Source organism: Schistocerca serialis, chromosome 4 (assembly GCF_023864345.2).
Source record: "Schistocerca serialis cubense isolate TAMUIC-IGC-003099 chromosome 4, iqSchSeri2.2, whole genome shotgun sequence".
Lineage (NCBI taxonomy): Eukaryota > Metazoa > Arthropoda > Insecta > Orthoptera > Acrididae > Schistocerca > Schistocerca serialis.
The window spans coordinates 364950489-364965957 of NC_064641.1; the positions used below are offsets into that span (position 1 = coordinate 364950489).

At 45.7% G+C, this 15469-nt stretch overlaps 1 pseudogene; it reads left to right on the forward strand.

Annotated features, from left to right (window-relative positions):
- The first annotated feature begins 14472 nt into the window (after positions 1-14472).
- LOC126476722 (U5 spliceosomal RNA) lies at positions 14473-14574 on the forward strand (annotated as a pseudogene).
- Positions 14575-15469: the final 895 nt, after the last annotated feature.

Genomic DNA, 15469 nt, shown 5'->3' on the forward strand with positions numbered 1-15469 from the left:
ATCAGCTAATTCCTTATCTTGTGAATCAATAAACATGCAGGACAGTTCGGAAGAATCAAACACTTCGTCAGGACCCACAGGCAGACTACACAAAGCATCAGCATTGCCATGCTGGGCCGTAGGCCGAAACAAGATTTCGTAATTGTAGTTAGACAAAAACAAAGACCAACGTTGCAACTTTTGTGCCGTATGTGCTGGAATTGGCTTTGACAGGTGAAACAACGACGTGAAAGGCTTATGGTCGGTGACCAAATAGAACCTGTGACCGTACAAAAAATCATGAAACTTAGTTACTCCTCAGACAAAAGCTAAAGCTTCTTTCTCGATTTGTGAGTAGTTTTTCTGGGCAGAATTGAGCAACACAGACGCAAAAGCGATCAGGCGATCGACAGAATTAATGCAGTGCGAGAGAACCGCTCCGATGTCGTGAGAAAATGAGTCGACAGCCAAAACAACTGGTTTGGAGGGATCAGAAGGAATCAAACAGTGATCATTCAACAAAGCAGATTTGAGCTTGTGGAGAGCAGCCTCACATTTCGAAGACCAAACAAAAGGAACGTTCTTACGCCGAAGGCAATGCAAAGGCGCTGCAATCTGCGCTGCAGTTGATATAAACCGAATATAATATGTAATTTTGCCCAACACAGTCTGAAGTTCTTTCAAGTTCCTGGGCGCTGGTAAGTCTCTAATCGCACTAAGATGTGCCGGCGAGGGGTGGATGACCCGTCCGTTAATCATATGTCCTAAATACTGACTCTCAGTTTGAAAAAAATTGCACTTCTCTCCGTTACACTTTAGTCTTACCTGCAAAAGTACACTTAACAAGGCACGCAAATTCTGCAAATATTCGTCAGGGGTGCGACCTGATACAACTTTATCGTCCAGATAATTGGAACAACCAGGGACAGTGGCACACAACTGCTGCAAGTAAGACTGAAAAATAGCAGGAGCCGAAGCACAACCGAACGGAAGGCGGCGAAACTTGAACAATCCAAGGTGGGTGTTGATCACAAAATAGCACTGCGACTGTTCGTCGAGCGGGATCTGAAAGTATGCGTCCTGTAAGTCAATTGTGGAAAAGAATTTTCCCGCACCAAGCTTATCAAAAATGTCCTCAGAACGCGGTAAGGGAAACGTAGCTACCACTGTCTGAGGACTTACTGTAGACTTAAAGTCAGCACAGCCGTTTCGTTTCTTTACACACACTATAGGCGAGGCATGGCGAAGCAGAAACAGGTTCAATGACACCACTGTCCTGCAAATGCAGCTACGGCGTCGCGCAGTGCGTGCAGTACCGGGCGTGCGCGCCGGGAAATATACATGGAATTGTCTTTAACTACAACATGTGCTGCAAAGTCCGTGGCACAACCAAGGTCATCAGAAAAGAGTTCAGCAAAATCATCGCACAGTGCGGCAACACTGTCTGCATGGTCACTAGCGTTGATGCAAAGTACATAGTCCTGAACTGCGAGGCCAAAAACTTCAAATGCGTCTATGCCAAAAATGTTCGTAGCATCACTAGAGCGGAGCACATGGAAAGACACTGTACAGCTCGTTGCACCATACGTGGCTTGCAAACTACACACGCCGAGCACTGAGATTTCCTGTCCAGTAAATGCAGTCAGCGTGGAATGCGAACGACGAAGCGGTGGCGAACCAAGCAAGTCATATGTTGATTTGTTCAGTAAAGAAACTGACGAACCAGTGTCCAGCTGCATGCGAACCGAACGTCCACAAATGTGCGAAGTCACAAAAAGTTTCCTCGCATCACGCTGAATGCGAGAGGAAGTATCTTGCAATACTTCATTCACACGACAAGCTGTTGACGCATGTGAAGCAGAAGGCTTTGAATAAATGGCATTAACGTCCATAGGGTGAGGTGAATCATGATCATGGCGGTTGCCATTGCGGTGACGCCCACGCGAGTCACGTGAATGGGAGACAAGTTGTGTATTAGAGTTTCTCTTACTACACAGCTTGCACGCGTCCTTTCTTATTACAAAAATAACACTGTGCTTGACGGGATGGGCAACTGTCCCGTGGGTGGACACGAAAGCAGTTTGGACATGATTTCAGTTTCTTAGTGGGTGCCAGGCCTGGAGCTTGTTTACGTATGCATGAGCAGCGCGGTATGGCTGGCCGTGCTGGGGCCAGGTGGGAGGGCAAATGTTGTGCCACGCTAACAGTACACACACCCTGGGTCACGTCGAACGTGGAAGTAGTCATGTCTAATATATCTTGTCTGTCTAGAAAGTCCACTACTTCCTGCAAAGACGGGTTTTTAAATTTGAGGATTTGCTCGCGGATGCGGTGATCCGCCACATTATGTGCAACAGCGTCTCTAATCATTATATCCACATATGAGCGTCCAGACGAGCAATTAAAGTCACAATCAGAAGCTAGTCCCTGAAGGTCCACTAACTAAGATTTATTGGACTGAGTAGGGCCACGCTGGAGGCAAAAGAATTTGTAGCGTGCAGCTATCACATTTACACTGTCACGGAAGTGTGAGTTCAAATCATCAATAACTTCGTCGTAAGTTTTAGTTTCTGGGCGGGTGGTGGGAAACAACTTGACGAGCACACGGTATAACACAACAGCCGCGTTGGCAATGAAAAAAAGCAAGCCGCTCCGTACCTGGTATGTTGTATGCTGCGAAGTGTGCCTCGAGCTGGGCGATGTATTCTGGCCAGCGTTCAACGTCTGGACTGAAGGCACGAAGTGGCGGCACGGTCGGCGACGGCGTCGGTACAGGCGGTGGCGTCGGAGGCGCCGAAGTAGCTGCAGTTTGTAGTGTGGCCAGTCAATTAATGGCAGCAGCCAGCTGCGTCATTTGCTGAGCCTGAAAACGTACAAGATCGGACAGCGAAGCCTGTTCCTGTGGCGACGCCATGGTTTACACAAATGAAAGTCTTATAGCGACTGGGGGAAGCAGTCATTCACTCACACGGCCATACGAGAATATCACAAAAAAACTAAATCAGTACCGAGCAAAAAACATAGGTAAGAGAGAAAAGCGGCAGCTATGTCGCCAACTTTTGTATCTCGCCGGCAAGGCAGCGCGTGGGTCTGCTCCTGTAAACTGAAGGGTAGGCCGAATGTAGGGAGTGAGTAGGAGCAGGAAAAGGTGAAAATCTCTCGGTACTGCTCTTATAAATGGTTTTACTATAGCACAATATTAACTGAATACATAATAACGTGAATACCAAACTTTGCTCTGAGGAGCACGTAGGGGCGAAATCTTAGACCAGTCGTAAGTAGTGCAAACTCTATATGAAGCTAAACTGAAGCGAAGTGTCCCGGCCGTCTGCTCTTGATCAAAATGGGTAGAATCTGCAGTAACGCTCGTAGAGCTGAACAGCGCCTGCTAGAGGGAGCTGTCGTCGGTGTCGGTGGCTTAGTGCCCACCTATGAACTTGCACCTACACCGTGGCATCGTAGCTATCGACACCACAGAAACGTTAGACTTTCGTCCTCTAGGTCCCCATACATTCTAAACCATTAGGTCTCTAGCATATCAGTGTACGTTTTAGAGTTCATTCTGATATTAACCCAAGCAATGCATGATTTACCTTCAATGCAGAAGGCTGCCCAAATCATAACACTTCCATCACAAAAATTTCTGCTCATTCTTACCCCCAGCTCTGTTCTCTGATGTCAATCAAACTGAAATCTAGCCCGACTGTCTAAATTAAACTTCTTTTCATTACTGAAGATCACTTTGTCCCATTCTCAAGTCCATGACGTACGTTTTTCACCAACGTAAGTCCATCCTGTTCATGTTTAGGCAGCAGGTGTCTGCAGTCGTCTGTTGAGTATAAGACGTTTTCACTTGACAAAATTTGTTGTACACGTCAGGCAGTTACTGGCATCTGTAAATCAGCAGCAAGTTGAGAATAATAACGGTTTGTGGCCCTTGCTTTGTCCAAAAGCAACCGTTTCGCGTCTCGGATAATTTTCTACTCTGCCCATATTTTCCGTACCATGCTCCCAATCTAGCGAAATTATCAATCACTATGCTTGAATGATTTAATTTAAGAGCGATTTCACGATTAGAGTGTCCCATATCTTTTTTCGCACTGCTTTTTCACCACATGACTACTGTTTTCCGAGTGGCGTTGTTACAATCGTGGTTTATGTACGCGACACACACTGTCACTGATGGTGTCTGTTTCCTATCTGCAGTAAAGGTACGTACACACACACTAACACCACACAGAGCTGACTGCCTTTATACCGAGTTGTCCCTCTGTTATCTGAATCGTTGATATTTTGTTATATGTTGTATTACTGTCCTTAAATGCGATACCATTCGATTGCATTTGTCGGTATACTGGATCTCATACTAACGTATACGTACTGTGCACAAGTATCCCAAACGGTAATAATTTTTATGCAAATACCCATGCCTTTATACTGATTTCCACTACGGATCATATGCAAGTCCAAATAGTTGCGTTGGCAACCCGTCTTATCTACTCAGAACCACATATCAGAGTAGTCTGATACGTGGTTCTGAGTAGACAAGACGGGTTGCTAACGCAACTACTTAGATCTGAGCCGGCTGTTGTGACCGACCGGTTCTAGGCGCTTCAGTCCGGAACCGCGCTGCTGCTACGGTCGCAGGTTCGAATCCTGCCTCGGGCATGGATGTGTGTGATGTCCTTAGGTTAGTTAGGTTTAAGTAGTTCTAAGTTCTAGGGGACTGATGACCACAGCAGTTAAGTTCCATAGTGCTCAGAGCCATCTGAACCATTTTTTTAAATACTTCCACTAAAACACTTTTTTTTGGAGGGGGGAGGGGGCCAGCATAGGACCCCTGACAATCCCCCCGTCCCCTTGGATCCGCGCCCAAGCTGAACACCGGAGAGCTACACTGCGGCAAGGCCCATGGCTCCGAGGCGGCAGGGTAGCGGGCGTGCCGGACGGGTCGTAATTTAGCGAACGGGGCCTCGGCAACTGAAGAAAGCACTCGGCTGATGGACGGGTGCGCGCGCTGCAGAGGCCAATTCTGTCGGCAAGTGGCGGTCGTGCTCGCGCGGGTGGGCCGGCGCTCCGGATAAACGGACGGCGGCGCTCGTAAGGAGCCGGCCGGATAACTCGGGCGGTTCCACCTTGATTACCGTTCAGTCGGGCCCGCGAGTGTCGAGTTACGGTCGGCAGACGGCCGTTAGCACCGTGCTAAACTGACGGCTATTAGCTTTACGACCGCGACTCGCAACAACGGGCGCAGTTCGTACGACAAGAGCGTTCGCTACGGCGATATTTCACCTGCTGATGCAAGACTCCCGTCTGGCGCGCTCGCCAGCCACAATGGGCCATCCGGTTGTCCGTCTCTCCGTGCTACCAGAGCGCTTCTGCAACCATCACATCGGGGCCGCATTCGACACGACACACAGCTCGGCAGATGCCGAGTAATACGAAGATTTGGACACTGAAAATCTCTATAAAAATCAACATGAATTCCACAGACAGACCATCCCGGCATTTGCCTCGATCGATGTAGGGAAATCATGTAAAACCTAATCCTGGACGGTCACATGTCGATTTGAACCACCATCCTCCCGAATGCGAGTCCACTGTCATGAAAAGAGGTTATCAGATAACTGTCGAAAAAAGAAAAACAATAGTAATGAGAGAATTAAGTTAGGAAGCGAGACACTAAAAGTAGTAGATGACTTTTGCTACTTGTGCAGTAAGATTATTGATGAAGGCCGAAAGAGAACATAATGCAGACTGGCAGTACCAAGAAAAGAATTTCTGAGCAAGAGAAATTTATCAACACTGAATACAAATTTACAATGGAGTGACAAAAGTCATGGCATACCTCGTAATATCGTGCAGTGCAGCAACTCGAAGTGGGAAAGTCTCAACAACTCTCTGGAAGTTCCATGCAGAAATACTGAACTATGCTGCTTTTACAGCCGTCCATAATTGAAAAAGTGTTGCCGGTACAGGATTATGTGTAAGGACGGACCTCCTGGTTATGTCCCATACATATTCGATGGGATTCATGTCGGTCGATCTGGGTTGCCAAACCATTCGCTCTAATTGTCCAGAATGTTCTTCAAACCAATCATGAACAACTGTGGTCTAGTGACTAGGCACTTTGTCATCCATAGAAGTTCTATTGTTGTTTGGGAATATGTAGTCCATTAATAGCTGCAAATGATATCCAAGTACCCGAATATAACCGTTCCCAGTTGGTTTCAGTAGGATCAGAGGACCCAGTCCATTCTACGTAAACGCTGCCCACACCATAATGGTGCCACCAACAGTTCGCACAGTGTCATGTTGGCAACCTGGATCCATGCTTCGTGGGGTCTGCGCCACACTCGAATCTCATCATCAGCTCTCACCAGCCGAAATCGGGGCTCATTTGACCGGGTCACGGGTTTCCAGTCGTCTAGGATTCAACCGATACGATCACGAGCCGAGGAGAGACGCAGCAGGCGATATCGTGCAGTTAGCAAAGGCACTCGCGTTGGTCGTCCACTGCCATAGCCCATTAACGCCAAATTTTGCCGCATTGTCCTAACAGATACGTCCGTCGTACGTCCCACATTGATTCCTGCGGTTATTTCAAGCAGTGTTGCTTATCTGTTAGCACTGACAACTCTAGGCAAAAGCCGCTGCTCTCGGCCGTTAACTGAAGGCCATTGGCAACTGCGATGTTCGTGGTGAGAGGTAAGGCCTGAAACTTGGTACTCTCAGCACACTCTTGACAGTGTGGATCTCGGAATACTGAATTCCGAAATGGAATATCTCTTGCATCTAGCTCGAATTGCCATTCTGCGTTCAAAGGCTGTTAATTCTCGTCGTGCGGCCATGATCACTTCGTATGCTTTTTCGTATGAATAACATGAGTACGAATGACAGCTCCTCCAATGCAGTGCCCTTTTATATTTCGTGTACGCGATACTGCCGCCATCTGCGTACTACATAACGCTATCCCATGACTTTTGTCACCTCAGTGTGTTAAGGAGTCTTTTCAGAAGTATTTGTCTGGAGTGTGTCCTTGCGCGAAAGTGAAACGTGAAAGATAAGCTGTGGAGAAAAGAAGAGAACTGCAGTGAAACGTCGTGGTATAGGAAAGTGCTGAAGAATAGATGGGTACATCGCATAACTAATGGGCATGTACTGGATCGAACTGAGGAGAAAAGAAATCTATGTCTACGGTGCTGAGAGAACTGGTCGGTTTATAAGACACTTCCTGAGATATCACGAAATCGTCTGTTTAGTAATGGAGGGAAATATTGGGCAAAGATTGTAGAGAGGGACTAAAGCCTGAGTTTAGTGAGCAGGTTCGAATGTATGTAGACTGCTGTAGTTAACGGAGATCAAGAGCCTTGCACATGAGAGTCTGTCGTCGAGAGCTGCATGAAATTAGTCTTCGGACTGAAGACACAACAGCAGCGCAAGCAGCACCAGCAGGAACAACAACAACAACAACAACAACAACGTAGTAATAATTCCCGGTTTGTTGGTCACTTAATAATTTTTAAGAATTTGTTGGTGCCAGGGAATGTGGTGCCAGCGAAGAGTAACGATATCGTTTGATGTTTTTGCAGAAAAATACAAATTGCGTCACATATGGTGGTGCGATAACCACCAGTTTTCAGCCATCTGCTGCCACGCTGCAACTTTCTATTCAGTGATTGTTGAAATGGAACTGTCCGTGAAAAGCCTGCTTGGCGCTTTCGCCGTTTCTCGGCGCCCGTTGTACTGGCAGCAGTTTCTTACTTGCTATCCTCTTGTAGTGCAAGTGAAGACGATACACTAAGGCGATCCAGTTTCCTTCACTCTGGCCTGTCGCGAAATAGCTAATGTACCGCCACTTTTGCCAAAACTAGTTCAACCAAAGTAGCCTACTTCTAAGGAGAGAACCTCACAGACAGCCGGATCGCCGATGCTACGAGTTGCGTCTGCTTTTTTTCTCCTTTCTGTTTACTTTCTGAGGGCATACGCGCTCTCAAAATACTTGAGAAACCAGTCTGTGCAACAACAAAAAAATAGACACGTTTCTTAGTGTTAAGGTAGGATGGGAACTGAAAGATATATAAGTATAATAAAAACATGTTTATAATTAGTGCCTGGGACAAAATGACCACAGCAAACGTTCCGTATCCTACGTGACTGCATCTTAACCATTTTCAAACTCTATTAAGAACGAAATATAAACGAGAAAGAGAGAATAGCGCGTTCTTTTCTGTCTAGCTATTCCATGGAGAACAACGCAGTGTTCCTGCATCTACAGTATGTACATTGCATACCACTGTGAAGTGAATGGCAGAGGATGTTAACCACTGTACAACATGGTAGAACTTCTTCCTGTTCCATTCGCGTATGGAACAGGAGAATAATGCTTGACTGAAGAGTAGCGCTCCACCAAAACCCCGGCTCAATAGGTGTGGTACACTACATAAATGTCGTAGAAAACGTAGAATTACCTGTGTTATTGGTAGCACTGGCAGGGAAAGAAACATATATGAATATGTGAGACAGAAACTGGGAGCCAGCCACTTTCGTTTATTTCTTTTGAACATGATTAGAACCGCACATCGTTCAATGTTGGTCCAGTGTGTATTTTATAACGTTACAAAATATAAATTTCAATTTATAAGTAATAAAAGTTAGCTGCTCGTGTAACTGTCACGTAAAACAGAACTACAAAACTAAACTCCGCCCAAATAGCGCATGAAGGCCCAACGATACCTAACGGCCGTTGTGTCATCATCACCCCACAGACGTCACTGGATGCGGATATGGAGGGGCATGTGTTCAGCACCCCGTTCTCCCAGCCCTATCTCAGTTAACGAGAGCAGAACCGCTACTTCTCGATTACTTACCTACTCAGTTTTGCCTCACAATGGCTGAGTGCACCCTGCTTGCCAACAGCGCTCGCCAGACCGGATGGTCACCCATCCAAGTGCTAGCCTAGCCCGACAGCGCTTAACTTCGGTGATCTGACGGAAACCGTGTTACCACTGCGGCAAGGCCGTTGCCGTAACTTTCGTCGAACAAAAGCAGTTACTTTTGATGCAAGTACAGCTTACATCCACAACCACAAAATGAAGCTATATAACTGTTGTTATTTTGTACTCAATAGTACGTTCTTCATCATCTTCATGATCGAAGGCAAGAGTTTCCAGTTATTATTGGTAAGTGTGAAAGTTGTGTATGAATAACAGGAACATGTTTCGTTCATTTAATTCGTATTATAACAGCCCTGTGTTTCAGGTTGCAAACCAACAAGGTTAAGTTTTATATAGGAATCCAAATCCGAGAAGGTCATCCAACGACGCTACAGAGCTCAAAGTTATAGGCGCCGGCGCTTGTAAAGTCTTTTCTACTACCTTTACAAGTGTGTAACATGAAACGAAGCACTCTCCGAAAAATACTTCACAAATATCCAGTCTGATCTTGGTAAGTTTTCAAAGAGGTGCAAAAATTGGCAACTTCCTTTAAATGTAAGTAAAGTAAAATGTACAGCTCACAAAACGAAGAGAAATAGTATCGTATGATCACAACATCAATGAGTTACATCTGGAATCAGTCCTCCGGCGCCTGTCATTTTGACACTCTGTAGCGTCTTTGGATGACGTTTCTGGACATGGGCTCCTGTCTAAAACTTAAATCTTACCTCCATAAATATGTAACATGAATTGTAAAACACTCTGTATATTAAACAGTGACAAGCAGTAGCTGACAATATTGGTGGGCGAGGTGGTCGTGACGCCGACACCGCATGCCTTATGCATATGGTGGGTGAGTCACATGACAGGGTGGCTCACAATCACAAACAAAAAAAAAGATTGAGGATGCTTGGAACTTTTTCTGTAGATATCACTTTACTGCTTAAAGATGTACCTAACACAGGCTTCATATTAACGCATAAATCTGTAATGAAAAAAAAAATACAAGTATTTCTCGCGGAACACTTCTCAGAGAAAATGCAGTCAAATAGGACTATCATGTCGCCATTATCGTATATCCAGCATGGTGATCATAAGAGGGATTAGAGAACGCCATAAAATACTTAAGTGTAAGTCTTTAGCCCGACGTACTGCAGGATGCACATTCCGGGTTCGGAGTCACTTGCAGGAATGTACTTCACCATCCACGAGAGAATTGGTTTGCAGAGTACCTACTGGACTGTTCTTTACGAGTACTGGCCAGCCTGGGGCTCTGGCGGATTAATATGTGAAGTGTGCTTTATTCGTCACAGGATCGCGGAACGTTCAACAATAACAAAAAACTTATATGCCTGTGATTATGAATCACCGATTGCCATCCCGGTCAGAAAGGGAAGTGCTTATTAAGATACGCAGCTTGCGTTTCCAGATCAGGACGGTTGATGTTTGAGATGCTTATGCTGTATTACGTTTCAGGAGATGGTTTCGATTTTCAAGTACTTTACTGTGTGGGAAGACTACGCCAGTGGCTGTTCTGGTGTAACCACAAGCATCGGAACGAAGAGGAAGAACACAAGACCAGAGAAGGCGGTGAGGCGACGTCAGCCAATAGCCCACTGACAAGGACAGCGCCACGACAGGAGCGACCTCTGTGAATATAAAGCGCCGCTCCTGCCAGCCTCGGCCAGACATTAGTGGACAGTATTCGCAGAGTGTTAGCACAGCCCAGCAGAGAAAGCTTGCCAACAGGTCGCGTGTGGACGCTGGGACTGCGTTTTAATAAAGTGTGTTTCCTCTCTATTTCTTATCCTTTACTTTGGTGAGGAGACACAGTAGCGTGCCGATGGCTACAGCGGTTCACGTGGCCTTGCTACGGTATGGCGTTGGCCAGAGAATACGAAGGCGACAGCCGGGGCTGGCAACTTCCAGCATCTACCCCTCCCGGACGATGAGCTTCGCCCTGACGTCTACCCTTCCTACCAACTCTAGCCCCACCTTCCCCCTGCCTCCTCCTCAGGGCTCCCTCTCCTCCCCCTCCCTTCTCCTGAGCGGCTTTCCCCCTCCTACGCCCCTTCCCTCTCCTGTGCTCCCTTTCAATGTCTCTGCACTCCCTCCTGCCTTGTCCTCCCCTCTTCATCTCCCGCCCTGCCTGTCTCCTACCTCTTGGTGCGCCCCCTGTCCCTCCCTTTTCCTCTTCCTCCCGCCCCCATCTCCCCTCCCCTCTTTTTTCTTCCTCTCCGACCTCCATTCCTTCGGCAGGTCCCTATCAACGATTATTGTTCTTTGTGAGTGTTCCGTCGTTTCCAGTGATCTTGTTTTTTACGTGTCTCCCTCTGTGTGATTTTTATACTGTGGTCAACTTTTAACTGGTGTTTGATGATGTGTTGGCAAATGTGCCAACACCTTGTAGATAGAGGAGGCCGAAATGCACGTTATCTAACGCTGACGGGCGTGAATTCTGAAGCAGGATAAGTAGTGAATGCTAATAACAAAAGTATGCAGCTCCTCGAATACTCAACTTTTATTCCTTCATGTGAATACAGCATTCTTGATGAGACATTTCATACGATAACTATCAAACTATGCAAGGCTAATGGCGCCTTGCTAGGTCGTAGCCATGGACTTAGCTGAAGGCTATTCTGTCTCTCGGCAAATGAGAGAAAAGCTTCGTCAGTGAAGTCGCTATCAAAGTCGTCGTACAACTGGGGCGAGTGCTAGTCCGTATCTCGAGACCTGCCTTGTGGTGGCGCTCGGTCTGCGATCACATAGTGGCGACACCCGGGTCCGACATGTACTAAATGGACCGTGGCCGATTTAAGCTACCACCTAGCAAGTGTGGTGTCTGGCGGTGACACCACATTTGACTCCACTGGTTTTAAGTATTGCCTGCTGTGTTCTTTTAACTTTATGTCGACTTTTTAATTGTCTCCCAATGTCCCCATATTAGTTTATATTTTAACTCCCGTCATCTCCATTTACTGTATTTTTATGTCCCCTTTTAACCTCCATTTTTTATGTAAGAGTTCCCCTTGTATTTTTGTTAAAGCTATTTGGCTGGAGAGCAGTGGACTGTGCCGCTGCCAGCCCTACCCTGCCTATATGGGGCAGGGGAATGAAATTACAATAAAGGAAAAAAAACGGGGCTGGCCAAAGGCGGGGCTTTGTATATCGGGACGGGTCTTGTACAGTGACAGCAAGCGCCCCTGCGATGGGTATTGTTTCTATCGTGACCTGACATAACAACCTTCGTCTGGCCATTGCTGTGGATTCTTTGATTGCTCTCGGGGAGGGTCATCAAACTAGAGCACATGAAATATTAGTTCAACTGGGGCACAACGCTTCCATGCTAAGCTCTTGGCCTCTGATGCAAGGGCACTGCAGTGCTAAGAGGTGGTCTTCAGGAGCGCCTCCATTCGTCGTTGCAGATTGCAGCGACCCTTCGCTAATGTCTGTGCTATTGATTTCGCGTTGTCGACTTTGGGGTGATACCACGATCTATGGACGTTACCACAGTTTGTGCAACTCTCCATCATCTCGCCACGTACTAATCGTGCAGAAGAATGTAGCAAGCGTGTACGTATTTGCTGCACTGTATAAATTGTTCTGTTAACATATGACGCTGTGGAACCGCGCGACCGCTACGGTCGCAGATTCGAACCCTGCCTCGGGCATGGATGTGTGTGATGTCTTTAGGTTACTTAGGTTTAAGTAGTTCTAAGTTGTAGGGGACTGATGACCTTAGCAGTTAAGTCCTATAGTGCTCAGAGCCATTTTTATGACGCTGTGATACTTGTTTATAAGCGTATTTTGTTAGAATAATGTGCTGCAGTACTGGATAAATGTTCTTTCTTTGAACTGAGGCGTGAGTATTTGGGTGAATTATAGCTAAGAGCAATGGGAAGCATCAGGAACAGTCATGGCGTCATTTTTACTGTGGTAGTTCGGAACACCAAAGCAGCTCATCCCAGTAATATTTACCGCCATTTTCTAAGTAGGATAGCTCTGCTGCTGATGTTCCATCTTACTACAGAGTATAGTTCCGACTGATGAAGAGGAGGGGAGGTGTTGAGCAAAATTATTGTTAATAATCTGACATTAATTTGTTATTCTCATTTATAAGAAATACCTCCCAATCCAAACATGCTCCTTTGACTGCTGAGTACATAGCATAAATGAATGGCAAAACACACTCAGCCATCTATAGTAGTAACATAATGTAAAACTGTCTTGTCTGTCTATTTGCCTGTTTGAACATGTTTCTAGAAAATTACTTCGCGAATTTTCATGGGGTTTTCGCAACTAACTTTACCGTCCCAACGCAGCTTGAATCAGTTCCCTCTCACAAACAGTCAGATCTGCCCCAATATTTATCCCTCCCACCAATTTTCACTCTTCCCCACCTATCCCGCTCCTTAGCAGGGCTCTTCACTTCTTTTCCCTCCCCATCCAGCCCCATAACATTCCTATTGATACCGCATAGCACTGCCCTACCCACACACCACAGTCCTCCTCACCCTCTGTCTTTCGCACTTTCTGTCTTCCCACTATCCACCCTAACACTAATCATCTCCACAGTTTCCTACTTAACAGATACCTATCTTTTTCTGTCCACAACTCTAAAGCCTCAGCATATTATCTCTTCCCGAAATACTTCTCTCCCACCGCAGGTTCTTCAGATTTTAAGTAAAAGTTCAGTGCTCTTTAGAGGAAAAATTTAACCTTCCTGCAAAGCGTTTTTAAAATGTGCACAGGTTCGTCAGTAACAGTTGAAAAGCTTTTATGGCTGTTGAAGGGTAGGTTGTGCTGTTAAGAATAAAAATTCGGCATGTTGCGCCGTTTTCGAATTAACTAACAGAAAGTAGCCAATCAGGCCGTTGCTCGCGCGAAATCTAGTGACCTGTCAGGTACAAGCAGTGTCAGTTGTTCTCATAGCGTAGACGATAACGCAAGAGAATTCTCAGCCTTTGGCTCTATTTCGATCCTTACTACAGCCTCAAGTCCAATATTTGTACCGCTTTCTTGTTCAGTTTTAGGAAACCAAACAAAGAACACGTTTGGCGGCACCGGCTCTGTCTGACCACTTGAATTTGTTCGCACAACGGCCTGACTGGCTAAATTCAATAGCAATTAACTCGGAAGCGGCACAACGTATCGAATTCAATGCTAATAACTCGGAAACGGTGCAACGTACCGAATTTTTTCTTATCGGTTATTTCTCAGCACAACCCACCCTACAATAATCTTACAGGCTTCTCACGTTATTTCTGACCACTCTGTATATTTTCATTTTCAGCTGTTAGTCCCCTGATTTCTGATTTGAAAAAGACAACAGTCTTAACGTTTTGTATGTTGACGCCAATAAAATTTATCTTATTTGTTGTTTTTAAGAGCGTGGATAACGTTTCTCCTTAACAACATTTCTTCCCATCTTTGTTACATTTTGCAATTTATCGTGGCTGAAGAGAGGAAATACGGCTGCCAGCACACCCGCCACCCATACGGGTCGAGAAAATCAAATAACAATATAGGAGAAAAATTTAAAAGGTGTTGAACTGGCACTCTGATGTCCCTTCAAAAGATCTTTCGCCTTTAACTAAAGATTTCCGTCGAGGGTAACAGACTCTAGGGAATTTTCGTAGTGCTCAGCTATTGCTGAGCCATAATCACAAGCCGGCCGTTGTGGTCGAGCGGTTCGCGGCGCTTCAGTCCGGAACCGCGCTGCTGCTACGGTCGCAGGTTCGAATCCTGCCTCGGGCATGGATGTGTTTACTGTTCTTAGGTTGGTTAGGTTTAAGTAGTTCTAAGTCTAGGGGACTGATGACCTTAGATGTTAAGTCCCATACTGATCAGAGCCATTTGAACCATTTGAACCATAATCACAAGAAAAACATAGGTAATAACGAGTGGCAGTAACAACAGGCAGATTGAATTGTGAGAACGAAGCGTGTGGTGTAGCGGAGCACGTCGGGTCAAGTAAATGTTTTGGTTTGATTTCGGATTGTGACACGCTGTGTCGTAGTATAATGAAATCAGTACATTTACCCTGAAATTGCGTGAAACGTCTGTCTATTCAGACGGGTGTAGAAAGAATATAGAATTCTATTGCTCGAGTTACATAAATTTCAGGAGCCTAATATGCAAATAGCATAGAAGTACTGATAATGTTTTGGGTTTTTGTGATAAACTCAGAAGAAAGTCTCTCGAGCAATGCTTTGCAGAGGCGAATGTGAATGCTTTCTACAGCAAATCGTTACAAAGGCACAAGTGGTATAATTCTTAAAAGCCTTACCCAACCCCAGTGCTAGATATTTCGAGAGTGTTTACTTGCACTGCACTTCCACAACCACGCATAAGCTGATATTTGCGAAGTGAATGATGAATGATAGGATTTTCTAAGTTTTTTTTGTAATACCAGTATATGGTTAGGAGACTGAGTTTTTAAAGGCAAAATTACTTTTATTGCACAACTATGTGCTTTGTAGGTATGGCGTCAGTGATATTTCGGTTGAAGGAGGTTGGAAATGATTTCTTTTTCACTTATTTCCAAGAGAATT